Source organism: Anticarsia gemmatalis, chromosome 25, assembly GCF_050436995.1.
Source record: "Anticarsia gemmatalis isolate Benzon Research Colony breed Stoneville strain chromosome 25, ilAntGemm2 primary, whole genome shotgun sequence".
Lineage (NCBI taxonomy): Eukaryota > Metazoa > Arthropoda > Insecta > Lepidoptera > Erebidae > Anticarsia > Anticarsia gemmatalis.
This window is the reverse complement of record NC_134769.1, coordinates 7760960-7784379: the sequence shown is the minus strand read 5'-3', so window position 1 is coordinate 7784379 and position 23420 is coordinate 7760960. Positions and strand designations below refer to the sequence as shown.

Below are 23420 nucleotides of genomic sequence, written 5' to 3'. Positions count from 1 at the left end.
GTTAATGTGGAGAGAAATGAGTGATGTTTTGAATGCTTTGTTTGAAAACTATCGCGATTTCTTTGCAATGCAAATGGTACATGAATAAATTTTGCGTAGATTTTATCCTGCTAAACTTTGAGAGAAGGTGTGATTGAATCTATTAATTTGTCTAGAATATAGACCAAAACGTTTTCTTAAATTAGTAACGAACTTATTTATATTGATAACATTTAAATTTCTTTATTTTAGGTACTTAAGGTCCTAGATACTGTAATGACGTAGTCACCGTCGCGAATTATGCTCAAAAAAAAGAACCCAATAGTCCGTTACCTTTTAATTCTATATGTGTAATTACGTAAACCGCAAGGTAATCTTTGAACCTATTTCAAAGTCAAGACCTATATTTCCAGAATCATTAATAATTCGCTTAAAAACCACATCACTTTTTACTTACGCGAAACAAACACACCTAGTAATTCACCGAAGTAATTATTTCCCTAGCGTCTACATTATACATGATGTATGCATGTAAATACAGTGGAAACGTGATATTTTTATAAATATTTACTAAGACACGTGTGAGCTGAGATGAGTCAGGCGGTATTATGTGATTTTTGTTGGTTATTACCGCAATTATCTGGTGAGATAGCTCTGCGCAAAAGATTTTATTGTTCAAGGGCTATATAAGTACATAGAGCTAACACTCAGTTAGACTATAGTAGTGAGCGGTACTGTAATTAGTTCTTCACTAGAAAATCCTGTTATTGTCGCAATGTAGAGATTTTGGTGTGCTAATTTATTTCGTGATTATTCGTATAAATATTTTAAGTGTTGACAATTTCTAACATACTTTCTTGTTTACCATACCTGTTGGATGATTTAATATGTTGGTATAAGAATATGTAGGTACTCACTCGTATGTCAGAAAAGCCCAAGACACTAATTTACAGACGATAAAAACTTTTCTCCCTATAAAACAAATGTTCCACTAAGCTTGGACTGCAATTTTATTTTTCTGCGCGGCGACACTACGACGCGTTATAATATCGTATAGCTTCTAAGAAAATCTTGTAGAGCGCCTGCCCTAATTCTTCAAAACAGTCATGTGTTTTGTCTCTCCTTATCTCAGAAACTACTAGCCCGATTTTTATGTAAATAACGTAAATTTTGTGTAAATTTCACGTGAACTGTCATAACGTTAATACTTAAATGTGATTGTAAATATTTTGTAGCGTATTATTTTATGTGTAGGTCATTGACACCGATGCTTTCATCCGACGGCCCTGGCCTTATTCATGATCTTGTTCTTAACTTATTTTTATACTGTTGTATTGCAGACGTTGCAGAAGTCTGTGCATCGGTGGATAGAATATTGGAAAATGGACCATTTGTTATGCGAATTCTATTTAGGGTCATGTATAGGCAATTTACTTTCTTTCTTCCTTTTTATTTCCTTGAACGTTAAACTGAATCCTGGAGCCAGGTTTCCATGCCCGGTATCTTTTACAAATAGACTTGCTCCATGGGTGCAACATTATATATCAGAGAAATGGTTATCTGAATTAAACATACTTGATAGAGGAAATCTGTTGAATTAACTTTCCACATTGCCATAGTAATAAGATTCAATGAGACTAAAGAATTAAAACGTAAATGCGTGATGAAAACAGCTTTATTTCGGAAAAACGTATGTGATATAATAAAAAGCTCTTCTTCCAAACAAAGTGACAGTGTTTTATCAACGTCATAGTCGTAACATCTGATTTTAACCTTACATCTAAAATTGTATGCCGCATCTATTTCTGGTGAGGGCGTATGTATGTACGCTCTTATACGTCATTCTTGTTCTTTACATGTGGATCTGTGGTGGTTTGTTCCGATTGGTACTCTTTCCTTTTGGAGAAATTTACGAAAAGATGGAATCGATTTCGACCCTGCATCACACATCCTACTTTTACCGCAGTCGTTTTATCGGTATTCGACGTCATAATCATTAACCATCAATCAAACGAACATATTATAAGATAATAATATATACCATAGAGTCTTAAGTCATCAAGGTTTTCTGTCTGTTGTAGACTAATTAATATAACCTAGACCGTCTAGTGCTTGTGTAAAATTACGTTTTTTGCCTATAGCTTCAATATTGTAATACATTATTAATTTTTGAGTGACGGGCCTGTTATTGACACCAAGGTTGATTAATGACCGCAAAATTTTGTGGATACTTTCAAAATTTTATTTTGTGAAGAAAATTATATCGGTCTGGGGTATTCTGAATTATTGGCCTTACTAAAAATCTAGAGGTAGCATTATAATAAACAATTATTTGTGATTGTAAATATATTTTGGCTTTCAATATTTAAGCGCATGTTATACTCGCTCGCTACTGAGTCGTTTCATGTAAAATACTGGTATTCAGCTGTAACCGGTGAGACTGGAAGCCGACATCAACATAGTTGGAAGAACGGCTTATTGATTGTTCTACGCGCGAATAGGTCATTGTATTTTTCTAAGTCAGGCTGCCATGATATTTTTTTAGCTATTTTATTACGTGTAATATGTAGGACAAACTTAAAATTAACAAAATAAAATACACCTATAAGAAAATCAATTCTTCTAAAGTTATTTTTGGGCAATGAAGTGAACACGATCGGCTATCGGGTTTTAACTAATTAAATTAACGAATGAATGCGACTGCTAAGAATCTTCTGACTAATATTGAATGTTTGTGGACTCTACAAGTTTAGGTATAAAGTCATTAAGTGTTACATTAGGTATTATTATAAACCATATTGCTAAGAAGAAATATTTGTTCTACGAATCCGGGTGCAGTTGTTCTCAGAAATGGCGTTAGGCACTTGTCCCACCGCCGACGATGAACGAGTAACGAGTGCGTAGTTGTTTAATGACAGCTGGTTGCTCTCTCGGCGTGTATTCTAATCATGGAAGAATTAGTACTAACTGGAAGGATCACTACGAAATATAACATTTTCAAGATACAAACTATCCTTAGTGTGCATCAAGAGTAATTAATAATGTATAAAACTACTTTTGATTGTTTTTATACCAAAATTATGTTTAATGAAACAACAATTACCGAATTTAAATTCAGTAATAATCTTAAAATTACCACCATAAGTTACAAACATTATACAGTGGCAACTGTTAGAGAGGGACAAAGGCTCTTAAAAGTAAGTCTCGCTCGAGACTGTTTTTCGAACAGACATTAAAACTAAACAAAAGTAAACTCTATTAACGAGCAGTAAAGTATGAATTTATTTGATATATTTTTCTTAGTGGTTCTTCCAGTCATTTTTATTATTCCGTGGTTCTAATCGTTGGGCGAGTCCATTTTTGACAGCTTGTCGCTTAGCAACAAAACTAGTAAAGCGGCAGTGTCATCAACTATTTGTATATGCATCTCTTTTATTCACACGGAATGTTATATCTATTGTACGTTTCTTGAGCGAGAAAATAGTCGATAGTTAATCGTTTCCTCGCTGTTGGTGGGACAACTGCCTTAATAACTAAACCACTTGCGGTTAATGAGATTTTCGAATACAATGTTTATGATTTACCTAAGCTTCCATTATGAAAAATTCCTCTCGATACAAGAGAAGTTAATGAAGGAGTTTGTTTCTGCAACAAATTAATATACAATAATACATTTTCGATCCATTCCATTTTCAGTTTAAGAGTATTCTACACTCTAGAATTTAAGATGTTTATTGATAATTTCCATGTTAGACTATTGACTCATGTGAATACGCTAGTGTTATATGTACCTTCTAATGAAATAGTAACACTTTTGCTATCTACATGAGAAAGTGCTAAAAAACTAGTAACAGTTAAACAGTTACAAAGTGGAGCAAACCTGACGTCAGAAACCATGACGTGTGGCGACGTCACAAGTGCGAATGCAAGCTAAAATTACAGTGAGTACGCATCGGCCGTGCCAATTGCGTGTGCGCAGATGCGTACGTCCGATCTACAACACACATCTGGTTGTGATTCTAAGAAATGAATCATTTTACTCTTTGATGATATTAATGATTATCATTATCATAATTTGCAGCTTTTATTAGTATGCAAAGTCTTACACCAGCACTTGGCCAGTACGGTTGACTCAAAGCCTAGCTCCCTGTCATATTTGCCCAGCAGCTGGATAGTATGGGTCATTTTTTTATTGAACTACTAATCGATGATGTCCCTCAAAAAGGTCAGGTGCGTAGTAATTGTAACCGGCAGTCTTGTATGACAAGATGTATGGATGTGAATGAAGCAAAGGAAGTTTGTACCTGCTCCTAAAAACCACTGGGAAAAAGACGTGACTTTATGTCCGCGTGTTTGTATGTTTACATGTTTTTATATAATTATGTAGAGTACTAACTAACCCAATTTTAACCTTCGTTCTTTCCTGAATTTACTATTCTACTTAAGTGTGGTTTGGCGTTATTGACACATTCTTAACAGATGATTTTAGCTCTCGGTTTTACCTACCTATGTTTACGTTCACAATATTTTCTGACTTTATATAGTAGTTTCAATAGTTGGGTTTTTCTGCCCCTTTTCTTTAGGTTTTCTGCTGTTATAACTTGATAACAATTTGCACAGTTGTGATGCAACAAATGGTTAAAAAAACGCATAAGTATGTGTTCAAACAATTTAACATGGGTAATGACCATGGATCTATTGCTAAGTCTATTAAATATCCAGATCTATCTAGTTTTTTCAGGTTTCTAAATCGAAGAATCCTTAAATGTTTATATCATTTCTCACTCACTTGTTATCGTTTAGCGATATTAGGGCGCCATTATGATAAACATAAGTGTCATGGGGGATTAACAGCACTTGACTACCTGATTCTAATGAGTGGTTACTGCAATGTTTCATTAATAATTTTATTACGTATTTACACAAATATTTATATACTTCAAACACGTGCTTAAGATTTTTAAACTTACATAGTAAGTTGTGAGTTCAGTGGGGGAGAAGAGAATAGAAAAAAGAAGAGGTAAGGATCTCTAGGCCACTTCAGCACTTGAACTGTGTACTCATTTGTGATTCTTGAAGCCAAAGAGATTTTATTACAAGTTCATACATACTATAATGCCAAAAGACTTTTTCCCCGACCTAATATATGTCGAATTTTGACCTAATTTGATCAGTTTCCATATCAAATGTGGGAATAGCTAAATTTAACAAATGCTACATTTATTATGCACTACATACCAAAGATATTATCAGTTTTGTTCAAAATTCTTCTTTATCTCACCCATCTGTCACGACTCCTGGCATTGTAGGGCCTAATAAATACAAGGCCTAAGCCCTTTTCCCTGAACCTTGTTATATTTCCTTTTATAATGTTTTACTATGGAATATTTAAAGTTATTAAGGCCAGTGCTCATAATTTTCCTGTAATTTTTCTAAGAGATGTACTGATAAAATATCATTTATTTTCCTGCTCCAGTAAAAGTTCTTTTTGATTATTATCTTAGTTGACAACATCTATACTGTTATTTATTCTAGAATATTGTGGAAAATAAAATAATTCAATTTCAATGAAATATTTTTTGACTAGAACTTCTTGGGTCCTAAAATACTACCTTGTGGCAAACTTAATTGCAATTATCAATTATGAAGTCACGTCTAATTTTAAAAATTGACACGAGTCAAATACTTTGTATTTACTCCAAGAGCTCTTCAAGAATTTGTGATACTTCAAGAGTACTTTATTTAAGAATTTGAATCCAATGATAATATTGTTAAAATAAATGAAAAGATAAATAAATAATAGTATCAACCACGTGCCTATGATAGGAAATGGCTCATCGACTATGAAATGTGAGCACGTGATTTTAATGTCGCATTGTGAAAGCATTTTGTCACAGATTGGATAATAGAAGACATGAAGCAGCTTTTGTAGTTGATAGAATGCGAATGCGAAACATTTGTTTGTGAAAGTAGAATAAAAGAATGGGAATCTATATCATTTGGTTTTTTGAAACAACTATAATTAAAGGGACTCAGTGGACGTTGGCTCTAATTTGGCAGTACGCATTTTATTGGGACTTGAATAGGTTTTCGAAATTACCCAAACAAGCAAACCTATTACCTATGTGGGAATTTGTAAAAATGATACTATTATGTCTGTAAACATTACAGACATAATAGTATCAGTAGCCATTGCTGACTTTAATATTTTACTTTTATAATTATGTGAAGCGATGAATCTTGTCTCTTTCATTCGAGTCTGTTTCTGAATTCGTGTACGGGTCATGTCTCGTCACTAGTGCGACTAAACAGACCTGGAACAGAAAAATATGATAAATCTGCAATTAAAACAGTTAAAAGCTTTAAGATGACTATAATACTGAAAAAGAAAGTGGATGTTGTTCCGGTAGATTTAGACACAGTCTAAATACTCCCCGGTATTTAGTGGCTATCTGTCTCTTACTATTTACAAGCTATTCGAAAAATTTCAAGGTAGTGCGTGAATTCGCAAGCTCTGCCAGAGTTTATCGCTGTACAACTCTTTGTGCACGATTGTCGATCTGCTAACAAACGTTGAGACACAAACAATTTAAATAAACACAATCGCTATCTCAATCAGAACTATTTTCAGTCTGTCGTCATCCAAAAAATCTTAGAAATTTCTTCAACCACTCAACATTTTCTGACCTTTTTATGAGAAGTTATGATACACACATGTAGTATATTATGAAAAGAGGTAAATACAAAGCGGGTTAACGTAACAAACTTTATTTTTAGGGCTTTCGCTCTCGCCTTGAACGTTTAGATGTAAATCTTCGCATATCTAATACGTTATTTTAGCTTCAACCCTAACCGTCTGGCCGTCTGGCCAATTAGTTTTTCTATTTTGGATCAGAAGAGTATTGCGCGCGGTAGACGCCGACCGCTTCCAGTATCGCTAATAACCGCAGTTAAATATTAATAAAATGCGCTATAAACGTGTAACGAGCGGATTGGAAATAAAATGGCGGATGGTGACATAAATTTTCGCGCGTTCTACGATTTTGGCGCGCGCGAGCGCCATCATTCAACGTGTCAGTGCGAAGTGAAAAGTGATTTATGTGTGTACGAATAAGGTTGAGTTTTCAGTGGCAGTGTGCAGTGTTATTGGACCGTCTGAGCGGTGGGTTCAGCGTTTTGTTATGATGCGCAAGCCCGGGCAATTGTTTGTTTTGGACCGCGTTACACGCTCCCAGCCATCAGGTTTTTAACGTGTGTGTGTTTGAAAACTTTAGATAATTGTTTATTATATTCTATATTTTGGAGGCAAAATAGGTTTTGAATAAAATATAATTAATGATTCTCCAATTGAATTGTAATAGGTCTTTAAATGCCACTTTTTGCTTCGTCAAATTATTGAAGCTTGTTGAATCGAAAACGTGTATCTATGAGATAAAAAGTTTGAAAGAAGTAGGAAATTTGCATGAAGTGCATCTTGAGGAACCTTGACATATCGTACTTTTTATCAATTATAAAATTAAGTTTAGATAAGTTTTTGATAGTTTAAGGCGTATATTATTTATTATGGGTAGAAATATTGCAACTTAAGATAAATTTAAGCTAATTGATCACATCACTGAATTGAATACCTAAGTTTTACTAGCGTGCTTTTCGCGTGTCATTTGGAAAAAGCCATCAAATCCGATTCAGCAGTTTAACCGTGACAGTTTCTCGTATTTGAATATAATCATGATTTTGTATGAATACAGACTACATATTATTATTCAGCATCTTACACATTTTCTTGTACATTTTCTTCATTTGTAGATTAGGTGCGATAAAACACACTCATTCATAATTTCAGTTGTTACTAATTATTCTTACACAATAACAAAAATAATCGATTGATTGCTTAAACTTTATTTTTATTATCTTAAAGGTCAAATGCCTATATCTACGTTTATTATATTAACCGGAAACATAATTCCGTTACTACTATACTGACAGTTAAAACCTAACCAGATAGAGTTATCTGGATTTCAATAAAACTATCGATAAATGGATTATCTATACTAATATTATAAAGCTGAAGAGGTTGTTTGTTTGTTTGAACGCGCTAATCTCAGGAACTTCTGGTGCGAATTGAAAAAATATTTTACTGTTGGATAGCCTATTTATCGAGGAAAGCTATAGGCTATATAACATCACGCTACGACCAACAGGAGCAGAGTACACCAGTAAAAAATGTTACAAAGACGGGGAAAATATGGCCCATTCTCTCTAATGTGACGCAAGCGAAGTTGCGCGGGTCAACTAGTTTGTAATATCGGTGTTCTTAAATATAAATACTTTTGTAACTATATAGATAAGTATATCAAGATCGGCTTTAAACTGTCATCTGTCGTGGATTTCATAATGATTTCTCTTTTTATAGGTTTTTTTGGGAATACCCTAGTTATAAATATTTTAGAGCAAAATAATTCTAGAATTGTTGAGATAGTTATTTGGAGATATTTCTGTATAATATTCGAAAATTGTTGTCTTCTACTTTAGAATTTTATTTGTTCATACAAAACATTATAAAATATAAATAAAAAACATTCATAAAACTCATGATAAAGTGGAAAAATTACCAATTTTATAAGTTCCCGAAGCACGTTTTATTCTATCCAAAAAAGGCAGAGACCAAAGAACGCCACTTGCTACTCTACCCGATTACCACAATCTTTCCTTACCTGTATGTATATATTTTAATAGAACCTCTTACTATCATTGACACTTAAATATTTTATCAAACCTTTTTCGGGTTTTCCGTCATGATAACAGTATTATTTGTGTATTTTGTTTATTTCTGTCGCTTAAACGCCATCATCCGAAGAATCGGTCAGGATTATTACGTCAATTACGTATCGTGATCTGATAATGCTATTTTAGAATGCTTATTGCATATTTGATGACACGATTAAAAAACAGTCATCATTATTACAAGCAAATACATGTCGAAAATAATTTTGGTTTAGGCACGCTAAGTCTTTAAAGTTTTCCTTCGTTATATAACTTTGCTTGAAAAAGATATTATTATTTACTTTTGATTTATTATTGATTTGCTTTTTGATAAATAAATAAATAGAGAAGTATAAAAGTACGTTCAACTTACATGTTTAAGTACAGATGTAAGTATAAATAAATATAAAAACGTGTCAATTTGTCAGATGAAGATATCTAACATGGAGCTAAATTTCATATAATCATCCCTTGCCTTGATTACGTTACACTAGATAAATAAAAGTTTAATATGATATTCTAATAACGATTGAAAACTAAACATTTAATAACACCTATCCTTTACACATCTGCTTATAAAACACTAGCAGAATCGCGCAACTTCGCTTGCGTCACGTAAGAGAGAATGTGTCAAAATTTTCCCCTTTTTTGTAACATTTCGACTGGCGCTCAGCTCCTGCCCGCCTTCCTCGATAAATGGGCTATCTAACACTGATAGATTTTTTCAAATCGGACCAGTAGTTCCTGAGATTAGCGCGTTCAATCAATCACACAAACAAACTCTTAAGCTTTATAATATTAGTATAGATTTTTTTATTAATACCTAAAAAGCTAAAACATGAATGGAAAAATCAAGTCCAAAGTCCTTTTCCCAAGCGTGTTATTCGCGTGAACATCTTTTTATCATAAGATTACAGATCCCCGTCTTGGATCTACATATCTTGAATGTCAATCGTATCATGAGATTAAGAGATCTATAGTACTTCGAACCTTATCTCTGATAACACGATTGTTAACTTTATAGTTTACTAGCTGACCCGCGCAACTTCGCTTGCGTCACGTAAGAGAGAATGGGTCAAATTTTTCTCCGTTTTTGTAACATTTTTCGTTGCTACTCCGCTCCTAATGGTCGTAGCGTGCTGATATATAGCCTATAGCCTTTCTCGATAAATAGGATATCTAACACTGAAAAATTTTGAAATCGGTCCAGTAGTTCCTGAGATTAGCGCGTTCAAACAAACAAACAAACGAACAAACTCTTCAGCTTTATGATATTAGTATAGATATGTTACTACTATTTCTAATCTGATTAGGTGAGACTTATTCATCTGTTTGTCGCTCAGGTGTGCGAGGAACTAAAATTAGATTATCACTTTTATTTATTGAAGTTGTAAATGAAAATATTTATTTAAAACTTCTTATCCAACAGTGTATGAAAATTTATCTAGATTATAATTTATTCTTTGTAGTTTCAAAATAAAGTATCTGAATCAAATAGGCCATCGTCAGCTGCAGAAGTCTGTGGGTCACAAATGTTCAAAATACTGAATTTTGAAGACCCCAGTCAGCCGCGAATCGTGCCTACAAGGCTTTCTATTTCACTAAGCTCTTGACTAAAAATATTTAGAAAAGTAACAATATGGGAATAAAATGATTTTTATTCATTAAGAAAAACGGACATTGCATTGTTTAAATTATAAAAAAACTGTTATATAAGATAAGTTGAACCCAGCAATTTACTTAAACATATTAATTCTTAAAAGGAAGTAAACAATACTCAATATGGTAACCTATTAAGTATCTGCGTTTGATTTCATTGGCTGGATCTTATTGTAACCAATTATCAACCAATTACAAGTTCCATAGTACTTTGCAAAAATATAAAGATTTCTCGGGTAAAATATTTCACCATTCAATTATGTATGGTGCAAGAAAAACAGACTTGAAGAGGTTTTTAAACAATTTTTAAAGAGGTGTCTAGTGGAAATCCCGTTTAAAGCTGAAATAATGGTATATAGTTATGGTTAGCAATCGAAATAATACGAGATTAAAATATTTTGTTGAATACTGTGGTATTGGCGGAATTAGGCAAAAAGCGTTGATTGCCTTCGTGGCAAACAGAATAAATGGACTAGCTTCTTGTTTAAGTGGATGGAGTAGAAGAAAGCTAGATTGTGGCGGTTTTTACAGGTATTATTATTGTTAACGATATAATTTTACAACTGCATTATCACTGCTTTTTCACTTACTTCCTTATCAAAATCATTCAATGAGTCTGCAATGCGTCTACTGATTAATCAACTGGCAAGAACAGCTAACAAACCACGATACCACTAATCCACCACAGTATCTAAACAACTGATTATTTTTATTGTTCCATTATACTTCTGGGAAATTTCGACTGTGGCAGGACAAAAAGTTTATACCAGTTTGACGAAGGCTCGCTGCAAAAAAATGCCATTAAAATGTTCTGCGCTCCATGGCCAATTCTTATGGGCATTTTAATAGTGAGCGGTATGCGAGCGGCTTTATTAATTATAACTTGGGATTTTTATTCGGAGGTATAATTGAATTCTGTCTGGAGTTATTAGATTTTTTAAGATTTGCACTTGAGTGATGTGAGGTGATAAAAAGTAAAAGGTCTTAAGTGGGTTATTTATTGCTTTAGCTTTCCCGTTCGGACCGCAATCCAGGAGAAAACTTGGAAGCAAGTTCTTTTCCCATTTAATCAGGAAAGTATACTAAATGTTACTCAAAGGGCGTTGACTTTAAGTGACTTGCGGAAATTTTGCATCATCCATATTGTCGCATTGGGTTTCTCCTGTTGGAAATAGTATGACGAATACAATTTACGTGTTATCTTTTGTTTATCATTATTTTGATGACATACTTTAGTCTCTGTGCTATGAATTTAAATTGCATGCATTCCACCAAGACTTGAATTTTCTTGCTACGAACAATGCCACAATTTTATAAGTATGTTAGCTTAACCCATAAAAATTATGCCTAAAAGCTAATCCTGTTTGCAACCACACCACAGTGTAGCCTGTGCCGAAACGTCAGGCATTTTAAAGTAAAATGTGTTAACATTCGTATCCTATTATATAATAAACAGTTATTACTTAAATCTTTTAGTTTTACTTTTAACTAGCTGACCCGCGCAACTTCGCTTGCGTCACATAAGAGAAACATAATTTTCCCCGTTTTTGTAACAGTTTTCATTGGTACTCTGCTCCTTTTGGTCGTAGCGTGATCATATATAGCCTATAGCCTTCCTCAATAAATGGGCTATCTAACACTGAAATAATTTTTCAAATCGGACCAGTAGTTACTGAGATTAGCGCGTTCAAACACACAAACTTTCTAGCTTTATAATATTATAGTATATAGTATAGATAAGTAAGTTGTATTTTGAACCCGCGATACACTTACTTGAAGTTCGTAATAAGTATCAAACAATAACAGCTTATTGTTACCGATCATATTTCGTGGTGATGTCACTGCTACTATGACTGTAGTGTACGATAAAACTGCAATGAATATTATATTGCTGGCTTTATTATTATATTGTTATGATGACTAGCTATCTCTATTTTCCATTGAGGAAATTGTACTTAAGTCTACGTGCTACCTAAATCTATTAAGAGCTAAGTATCTTTTTATACTATGGCGCCGAAAGATTGTGAATTTCATAACATTATATTTAAGCTTCTTAGATAAATAGTTAATATTATGTAGTTGGTTAAAAACTTTGCCCTCGTTCCTACGATTTGTCTTTTTTATCAATTTAGCCCATTTCTGTTTCCATTCTTCCCTTGTAAGCGATTCAGAGCAGCCACTAGCTGGACCACATTTTCTGTTATTTTTAACCGTTCCTTAGTCGCTATATAGTCTCTCTCAAGTTAAAGGCATGGTTTTAAGAACATTTGACATTTAAAACCGTACTTCCACATGGATACCAACTATGATAATCGAAAACGAATGTTCTTTGAAATTATGTTTGGTTCTTATCACAATTCTATTTGTTATAAAATCTAGATACAGGCATGCTTATCCGATACTGTTTACTCCGTGTCAAAATGGAATAGGAAAGGTCATAAACAAACCTTCAAAATTTCACGAAATTTTATTTTCACTTATTTAGGCCCATTATTCTAAGAACTCCACCACACAGTGCTTATCCCACAACAACTCAGAATTACGTTGATTACGTTGATGCCGCAGGGATCGATTGACACGCGAGGACAGTACTAGTGCACGCGCGCCGTATTGAAACAATTGAGATAATGAACGATGAACGCTTGATCGTTTTCGGTGAGGCCGTATCTAATGTGTTATTTACATGGCTTATTTATTGTGTACTATAGATCCAGGGAAATTCATACCGCCTAACAGACGATCTTTTATTTGAACATTTTTACCTCCCTAAAAACCAGCCCCTTTTTCAAGGAATATTATTTTAAAAAAAATAGTAAAATTGGTCCAGCTGTTGAAAATAGGGACTCATTTTTTATATACATATATTGTGTTTAAAAGATGTATTTTGCCATGAACGATAGTGCACTAATTTTCCCTGACGCCACTTGAATCATCTGCAATAGATGAATACAGAATGATGATGAAAAAGTAAAATGAATATAAAAAATGATTTTTCTTTGATTCAGTTACATGGTAACTTTTGTACGCAAAGTGATTCTGGTGGGGAAAAGCTAGAAAAGCTACACACGTAACTTACATAAAATGCATGTCGGAATGATCTTTTTATAAACATTAAGCGATTACTATATTAATAGGTAACATCTCTTAATATTAATAGGTAATATACGATATATATCAAGCGGAAAACGATTGTTTGTTAACATGAAATAAACTTGGGAATGGACTACTTGCATCCATTGACGTTACAGGGTTTTCCATTGTACTATCCCTCGTCTAGTCTGGTAGAGCCAGTATTTTTTTACTATCTTATGTGTTTACCTTATGGCTTGGAAGATCTGATCTCGATTACTTTTCTTTAAAAGGATAAGCTCTTCGTCGTGTTGTTTCCCTCTAGCAGAAAGTTTCCCGATTCAGTATCTAATAAGACTCCAGGGAATTCCCTCAAGAAATTCTAAGTAATTGCACTGAGATGCAAGCCTAAAGTAATGAATGCAATACTAGTTTAACCAGTTTTTGTTTTCCTTCCTTTGTGTTCTGTATATCATATTTATTAATGACTGCAAATAATAAAGCATGCTTAAACTGATGAATTAACTTCATTACCATATTTCCCCTGTCTAAAACCAATATTTTGAGAAATTGACAATTTTCTGATAGGTACTTTTTATCTATCTAAATAAAGATTATTTTTAGTTGGACTTGGATGGATAGATAAAAATAATTGTTATTGTATATTATTGTACTACGATGCATATCAAGTACCATAGTTTATTTTTGTGCCGACACATGAATGGAATTGACCTAATTATATCGCTTTATCACACAACTTTCCATTTCGATTCATTCAGTCAACGTCGCAATTTTTGGCATGTTTCTCCTACACAGCTAACCACAGTAAATAAACAAAAACCATACCAAACAGAACACCATATTCTTAGAAGGACGGTAAAGAGCAGGCATGGCGATTGCATCACAGGTCTATATATATTTTCAGAGGCAATTTACCTGCTATATACCTGATTACAGTGATAAGTATGCGCGGGCGCCGGTCTACGACCATAGCGTACTAGTCAGTCAGTGTCATTCAGAACGCCGCCGCGTACGGACGCGTCGCGCCTCACGCTTACAACGCGCCACGTGTTTTTGTGAGTAAATAATCAGTGTTGAGTTGACCAAATTGGCATTTACTGTGTTATGTGTTGTGATACATAAAAGTGACAAGTTTGGATTGCATTGAAGCAGTTTTGACACACGGTACGATCGAGACGCTTTGTTTATGTACAAGGATGTACGTCAATTCGTCTTCAACGAGTTCCCAACAATAAGCTGTAATTAATAAGTATGATAGTAATAAATTCGAGTACACATGTCTTTAATAGTTTCGAGTTGTCAATGAGAGTAGCTTTTAAATGGACGGCGAGTGGCTCTTATTGCTTTGGTGTTAAGGGCGTTAATGGAAGCGCAAACATGTTTAGATAATACAATTGAGCAATGCTGATAGTGTTGTATCAATAATAATCAATGGAAAATAAACTGAGTTGTATGGAAACGTGTTACGGATGGTGATTGTGGTGCACAGTCAGAGTCGATCAGTTTTGATTGAGTTGAATGCAAGACTGAGACAAGTAAAAACTTTCAATGTCTTGTAGCCTTGGTTTGTTTTTTCATGTTTTTGCATCGGTTTTTGTTGATTACAAGTGTTTAGAACACACAAACAAACTGACATGACGAATAGTCATAACTAAATGAAGTTAATTGAGTATGAATTGAGTAATTCGGAACGGACGGTGTAATGCCGGTTCCCGCGGATTTTGTGTGCGGTCACAGTTTGAAGAATAACACTGTGATGAAACTAACTATGAATGACAGTTTCGTAACTAGTAATTAGACTTTTATACATAAGACAGATTTGAGAGTGAATCTATTTAATAAACATGATAAATAAACAAAAAAAAATTAAGATATCCTTGCTTAAAGAATGATCATCTCTATAAAACAGCACTTAAATTTTTTTGTGTTTTTCTAACGTACTACAAATACTCGCACTTTTTTTGGACATTTGTTTCTGAATGTCAAATATTACGACCAATACTAAAACGTTTGATATATCTTCTTCGAATATCTTAAATTTTATAGCACTATGAAGTTAGTTACTTAAATTTTTATGCAAGATCAGTTCAAAGTCACAATACTGCATTGTCATCTAATTTAAATTTTCGTGTCAAAACAATCAAATCCAAAAAGGACTTGTTACATTTGACATAAGTTACATAGATACTAGAATTATGTCACTGCGTGTATTATGCATTAGGTAACCTACCTATGATACGTAGCAGGTCGATTCTTGGTTGATGTATTTTTTATTTGATGTTGAAACTACCATAGAAAGCCTTGGTATTTTTTAAATCGGTTATCTTCACAAACAAAACTTTATTCAAAAAGAAACACTGTTGGATGCGACGCAAGATTCGTAATGTGTAAATCTATAGATGCTATTGCTACGTTTTTCATGCTGAAATATGCAAAGATGAAGATAATCTAATTATTGTTAGTGACTTAAAATTGACGACAATTTCCGTAAAACAGCACTGTGAGCCCTCGTTATAGTGTTTGCTTATGAGTGAAATTCTAGTGATTTATTTCAAGTTGATAATAGAGTGTAAAGGTATTCAAAGAAAATTTAACAACAAACATACTGCCTTGCCAAAAATCCAAGGTATAATCCACAAAGGATTCGCAATACACCAAATTAGAAAGTTAAAAAACAGTACCTTTTCTTACCCGATTAGTATGTGACACACATTGTTGCGATGCTTCGCGCATATCTTAATATTGTCGCAAATAACACTCGTTCAATCAGTCAACGACTCTGGGATAACAACCTGTATAACTGTACAGATAGCAAGCCTTGTATTTCTTATGAAATGGAAAGAAATTGCAATATTTTGTAATGTATTTAATTGATAGAGCTTAGCCTTTATGCATCGTATGGTTAGTGGTCAAAGTTGTTCAAGCTCCCTGGGGGGCTTTAATATAGTGTGACTGTTTTCTGGAGGGCCAATTTGTAATACTTGGAATCGATGGACTGGATTGAGCTTAGCATCTCTTTATCGTATGGTTAGTGATCAACATGTAGAGTCTAAATTGTTCAAGTTGCCTGTATGTCTTTGATTTGGTTTGCCTTTTATCTGAAGACTCATTTTTATAGTAACTTAAGTTAGCTTAGCATTTATTTATCGTATGGTTAGTGGTCAAGATAATCTCTATTTGCTTAAAGACCTTACATGTGATTTGATTGATCTTAATAATTTAACTTTAACGAAAATTTTAAGTAGATGGAAGCTTTTGCCTTGTTGGTACTTTTGTTATTTATTTTGGTTTTTATAGTGACGTGTTTAAATGTTTTTAACTTTAATATTTAGATGCATCATATTATACAATGGAAGCCATGATCTTGAAGAAAAAAATTAATAAATCATTGTCTTACAAAAGCATTAAGTATAGGCCACTAAATTGCATAATTATAACATAATTACTAAAATTATAGAATAACATTTCCTCAATTCTGCAACAAAGCATATTAAATTACATCCAAAAATTTAAATTAATTAATATCCAATATCTGCGGTTTTCCTATTACCGTTGTTGTTTGATATTTCGCTTCTCATTCTGTCGGTACAAACACTTGCTAATTTAAAACTGTCAACATTTAGTCAGTTAACGGCTGCTAACTCTCTAATTAGTGTAATTACTTCAACACATTGCGTTTACAATGTATTGGTAATTAATTACTGACTTTGTACTAACAGGTAGGTTATGTTTTAATTTTTAATTATATTATTGTGAGTTGTTTAACTATTGATAGCTCGACTATCAGTGTTGGATGTGTAGTGATTTGATTGTTATTAATTTTGTTTTTTGTAAAGTTAACAAATGTATAATTCTTCGTCTCAGTAGGCAAAATTAAAAAAAATATATCTGACGTCGGTCAATTAAAAATTGAGCAAAAATAAACAGTCTTAGAAGTAAATTATATTATGTTTCATATGCTCTTGCTTGTTAGGTTTTCTTCTATCATGGTGATCTTATTCTGGGTCATTAATAAACATTCGCAACTTTTTCTTCTCGACTGACATAAGTCAATGAGATCTGCAGAATTGAACAACCAAGCAACTTCGAATAACCAACGTAGTCTCGTTTTAAACTAAAACCACAATTACAAACAAATCCATAAACACAATAATAAATATAATATCAAAAGCAACGAATTGTAGCCTGAAGTCGGCCATGTTAGTTCGGCATAGTCCCAACAGTTAATTATCTAAACAAGCTAAATTAGCAATATAATTACACACGACGCCCGCGTACTGTTGGACCAATTGATCGTACTGAGGCGTATTCGTGCTTTGATGATATGAACGACTGAAATTGAGATATTAGATGGAGATGTAGAGAAAATGAGACTAAGATAGTATTGAGAGTGCAACCTGCGCCGAAACGTTAGGCATTTTAAGGTTAAATGCGTGTTCGCGTTAATTCGCGTATTCTATTATTCATAAGTATTTAAAGAATTATAGAGAAACTAGCTCTAGATGGAACTTCGTCTTCGATTTCCGATGGTTAAAAGTATCCTATGTGCTAATCTAAGTTATAAAGTATGTGTGTATCAAATTTCATTTAAATCAGTTCAGTACTTTTTCGTGGAAGAGTTACAAAAATACATAGATCGTTCGAGGATTATGTTTTAATTAGTGTATCACAAGGCCTAACCTCTGCCTCATTCCGGGAGGAGACACTTGCCCATTAATTGGTTAAATTGATTTATTTTATAATGTTTGTGCGTTATAAAGAAACTAGTGGATGGAAAAGTGTATTTAACTAACTCTTAATAAGTAGAGAATTTAGACAAAAGACGACAAATTATTGCTCGTTGATTGACCAGAATGTCTTAGTTAATATTTTTTCAATTTGATCTATTACCTATTGTTTGTTTTATAGACTTAACAATAACCAACTTTTCCTTTACTTCAATCATTATTAGTGGTAATACAACATCTTTTTGCTATCAATCACCTTCATTCTACTCGTTTTCGAACTAATTTAAAAAGGCAGGATTGACCGAGATCAGAACTATTAAGATTATGAAACAAATCAAATTGCATTATTCCAAAACTGATCTAAAACAATCTATACAAGGAATATGTTTCTATTCGCTTCAGAAACTGAGATCTTGGGTCATTAAACTATTTTAATGATAGTCTAATGTGTAGATGACTAATCAGACCAAAACAAAACGTCTGTAAAAGATATACAGCTATTTGTTACTAAGCTATAATAGGATTTGTGGTGAAAATGGGCGTAGAAAGTGTTTGGGCATTTTGTTTTAACTGTAAAAGATGACCTATGATTTGAGATTTGTGTTTTAAATACAGTGTGATTTGAAATATGTATGAATATACATATGTATTTTTTAAGAATCTCAGAAAATTTAACTTGAGCCATTGCCTAAATAATGACATCTGCGATACGTAGAAGAGAGTAGAAATTCGCAAGTGTACAAAAAAGTAATAATGTTCTGGAAACAAAACTTAAATACGGGGGATTTTCTATATAATAGTTCAACTTGTTCAATAATTCAATTATTTATAACGTTTGTTATGTTCCAACTCGTGATGTTACACTACACGACGAGTACCACACAATTAATATCACGGTTACATACAAAGCTTAAGATTTTAATCAATTAGCTATTAAAGGATAAATGACAATACATCTGATGCCCTTAAAATTCTTGCGTTAGAACAGACTCGGTACATTCGACCCTCAGTCGTAGTGACCTTAACCCGTAGTCAGTCAGTGTAAACAATTGATTATGATCTGTAACCTGTTCTCAAGTTGATACAGGTGCCCTTTTTAGACTATTTTGCGGCTCGAAAGTGTACGAGAATGGTCGTTGGTCGTGTGTGGAAATTGCGAGAATTTTAATCCAGTTTTCTAAGTTGAAGGTCTTGTTTGAAAGTTTTTCGTGGAAATGATTTCGAGAGTATTTTTTTTGTAGTATTGGGGCTGTAGCTGTTGTCATTGAGTTCAAAATTTAAGTTACTAAAGGTAAACAATACGTAACTACGATAATCAAAGGGTTGTATAATACTCAGGCAGCGCAAACCGTATGAATAATCTGATACTTAAGGACTTAAGTTTTGTTAAGGACCAGTTTTTCAACTAAACTGTCAATTATCACAAAATTTATCGCTTCAGTAAATAATATTGAGGTCAAAGAACCCATAAATAGGGAATACAAATTAAAACGTATCCTTTAATATTTACAAACGAAGCACCTTGCTTTACGATGATCTCATAAACTTAGGGATAATGGAACAGGAAAATGTGGTCAAAAACATGAGAGCAAATGAAAAAGAAAGATGAAGTTGGTACCACCTTTTATTTCACTCTGGAGAAACCAGATTCTGGTATTAGTCCTTGCCGTATAAGCAAAAACAAGAAAACAATCTTCGTAAAACCTTCTTATGATATGGGAAAGACCTGTTACGTGAATGTTTGTGTACAGTGATACTATTGTATTTATCACGGGACTCCATAGTACGGCTGTTCTACACCAAGTTGATAACAAGCTAGTTTGAAAGCACATCTTTAGCTCTTTTCCACCTAGAGATCTTAGCAAAGGCAAGATGTTCAGAAATGTAGTACAAGCCGAAGAATCAAACATCGTAATACTATACGGGTACATTACATATGTTTTCTTGGTTGATATAATATTCACGCCTATACCAGTGTTACTCATTGATCTAGAAAGATATAAACACTATCATTTTCCCGTCACACCTTCGGTCGACCTTACACAAGATGTTACGACGAAAGGACATGAGTCGACGCCGCGGGCAAGAGTCAGCTCACGACGTCAACCTTGAGTATGTGGGGTAATAGCTAACGGCTACAGCTTATGTGCACCTGATCGATCACTTATGAAAGCTGTGATTTAGAAAATTCTAGATTAATAGTACTTAGATGTGGAGCTAGCTGTATTGAATCAAAAAGATACTTTGGCACTTCAAATGAAATCATAAATGTAGTTCTAATGGGTGGTAAAAAAAAAGGAAATATTCAAGGTTGGTTCTGGTGACTTTTTAGGGTTCGTTTGAGACCTCCTAGAGGCTATTTTGGCAATAGATTGACCGCAAAAAGAACACAATTTATTAAGTAAACAAAGGCAATGAAGATATTATCATCTGCCTTACTTCAATTTTATAATGGGAATGGATTCGGTAATGTGAATATTTTAATATGTTTTGTTATTGTCTTAATGTCATGTAAGCCTAAAGCTATAGTTACTGAAATCCGTATAGCGTTTTAAGAATATGTATGTATTGTACACCATAAATAACTAATATTTGCCAAACAAATAAACCGATAAATCATATACTTGACACATTTATTAATTAAATAGGTAAATAAGGAATCAAAAGCGAGAAACTCATCACCTTTACAACAATGAAGGACGTAAATTCTACGGACAAAAGCAGTATTTTTGTTTATTATTCCTACTGGTTAATTCCATATGAGATGACTAACGTAATACCTACTCCGATATCGCATTACAATTTAAAATGGAAACTTATAATAACATAAGCGAGAATATTTTACACGTCATCTATAACTATTAAATAGGAATGGATATTATTTACTTCGCGAAGTATATTGTTTATTTTATCAGTTACTTGCTTGCATCTTGACGTTTGTAGAAGGATTAGATTTGTGGTTTTAGCGTCATGATATAGCCTAAATAATGGACTCTATTTAGTGGTACTATCTAATGTGGGAAATGACACTATAAAGTTCCAATTCTAACATCATGGGACAATCGGATTAAGGAGCTTGGTTCCGCAATTTTTGAGATTTCTCCCCTAAATGTCAGTTTCTTGCTTCAAAATTGTAAATTTTGATGTCGTATCAGCTATAGTATTATAAGTTGTATAAAGCAGACTTAAGTTATAACAGGGAAGGAAAACATCGTGAGAATACATGCTTGATGTTTTCTATGCTGCGAGTTTCGTAATTATTGCACTGTGTCAGTTGATACTGCGTACAAATTTAGAAAATCTTAAATTTTTCCTTAAAACACAACAAAAATATTGATTAAAAAACGTAAATGTTCTTTGTATTTTTTTCTTCGACAACTATGCAAATGTGAAATTATTATGAATAGGTACCTAAATATTTTTGTTAAAATAAAACAATATCCACTTGAATTCTCGAGTGGCTTGCACAGCAGATAAAAGTCGGCCATATTGTGAATCATTCAGTATCTGCGCGTGCGTTGTTATTCCCCTTGCACAGGAAACTATGGATTTGAGAATGGGTTCATTGCTTCTTGCAGATTATCTAAGGAAGTCTGCTTACTTGTGTAAGTATGGACATCCCACGTAATGTGCAATGTTAGATGGATAAGGCCTACCGCTGACAAGACGACATAATTGTGTGTAGGTACTATAGTGAATTAATCTTGGGGTATACAAAACTTGGTTGTCTTTTCGTATGTTGTATATATTTGTTTCTCTGATCGTCATTTGCCTAATTCGGAAGGTATCTTTGAAATGTTTGAAGCTTTGAGGAAGCGTCATCTCCATCTCTTGTGTTTTGCATCTTTCAGGGCGTGTGTTAGGATTGTCGTCTGTGTTTCTCATAAAACATAATTATTTGTTTGACAAAAATTTTGAGCCCACCGGATTGGGAGGGGAACCCTTGAAAAGAAGATAACTATATAAGATTATATATTTACTGAATTGATTAGAACGAAAAAGCAGTGATCTATTTTTGCTTCTATAATTAACCAATCCTGCTATTAACATTAGCGAGTCATTACTAAATCCTGTCACAATGACTACATGTGTGGGAGGGATCGGGATTTCCCGACTAGAGGCCTTGACATGGATTCTACGTCATGAACAGCCGAAAAACAAATAAAAATATAGTATATGGGTGTATTTTTACATACCTGCTTACATAGTATCACGCCTTTTTCCCATAGGGGTAGGCAGACACCAAATAACACCATTTGGTACCATGCTTACAAACTTCCGTTGCCTCACTCACATCCATACATCTTGTCACACAGGACCGCCGGTTTCGAGTATTAAGCACCTTACTGTGTGATCTGTGTAGTTTAAAGACCTGTAAATTAACTTCTTAATTTTATAGAACATGGAAAATATTTCTTCATGAACATAGTCATTGATGACTGATATTAAGGTAAAGTTTCAAGCTTTTCCTACAATAGGCTCAATTATCCTAAAACGTAATTGTATTATGACTGATCGGCCATTTCTTGTGACGTACTTTTTAGTTTACAATCACACGTTAAAACCTATGAGACATCTTACCTAAAGGATTAAAGGAAAAGATCTTAAGGAAACTTGCTTAATATTGCTAGTAAACATTTGGAATATATACTTCGTTTTGTATACTGTGACTTTGACCTCTGTCGACCTTTAGGTCAAGGTCAATTTCATATCTTATCGTTTCTATTTCTAAAGTTTTCAAAAAATATAGCAATTGTTAGAGCTGATAAGTTATCGTTTTTTATTCCTAACTTTCGGTGTTTATAATTTCATCACAGTTATAGTATTGTGCTTCTACGGAAGAGAGGTCAAGGTCACGTCCTGGAAGTTGAAGGTCAAAGTCAGAGGTCGTAAATGTATTGGTAGTAGTATTTATGTAGAACTAGTTATATTCGTAGTAAATTGTAGAAATAATTAATTTAATGTTATTTTTATGTGAAATCGTGCCGCTAATTACAAGTGTAATAAACAAGTTAACAAAATTGATTACTATTTGATAGACTTTTTATATCACACATTCTGCTAAGTAATTTACTGTGTTATAGGTATGTGTATTAAGTTAAGTGAAATCGTAATAATAATTTTAAAAGTATCAGTGCTTTGTCGATCTTGGACAAACTTCTAGTAACTTAATTAACTATTTTACACTTACGAAAACTAAAA

At 33.4% G+C, this 23420-nt stretch overlaps 1 protein-coding gene across 4 annotated transcripts in view; it reads left to right on the top strand.

The window, feature by feature from the left end:
- The window catches only part of Mitf (transcription factor Mitf), a 157690-nt gene that overhangs the window by 53677 nt on the left and 80593 nt on the right, over positions 1-23420 (top strand). The window contains exon 1 of one of the 4 annotated variants that reach the window (XM_076130841.1): positions 14071-14729. The exons of 2 other annotated variants lie outside the window; for them this stretch is intronic. The gene's annotated coding sequence lies outside the window, so the exon portion shown is untranslated. Of the gene's footprint in view, positions 1-14070; positions 14730-23420 lie in introns of those variants that run through there. One more of the 4 variants, XM_076130843.1, reaches the window with a different exon arrangement.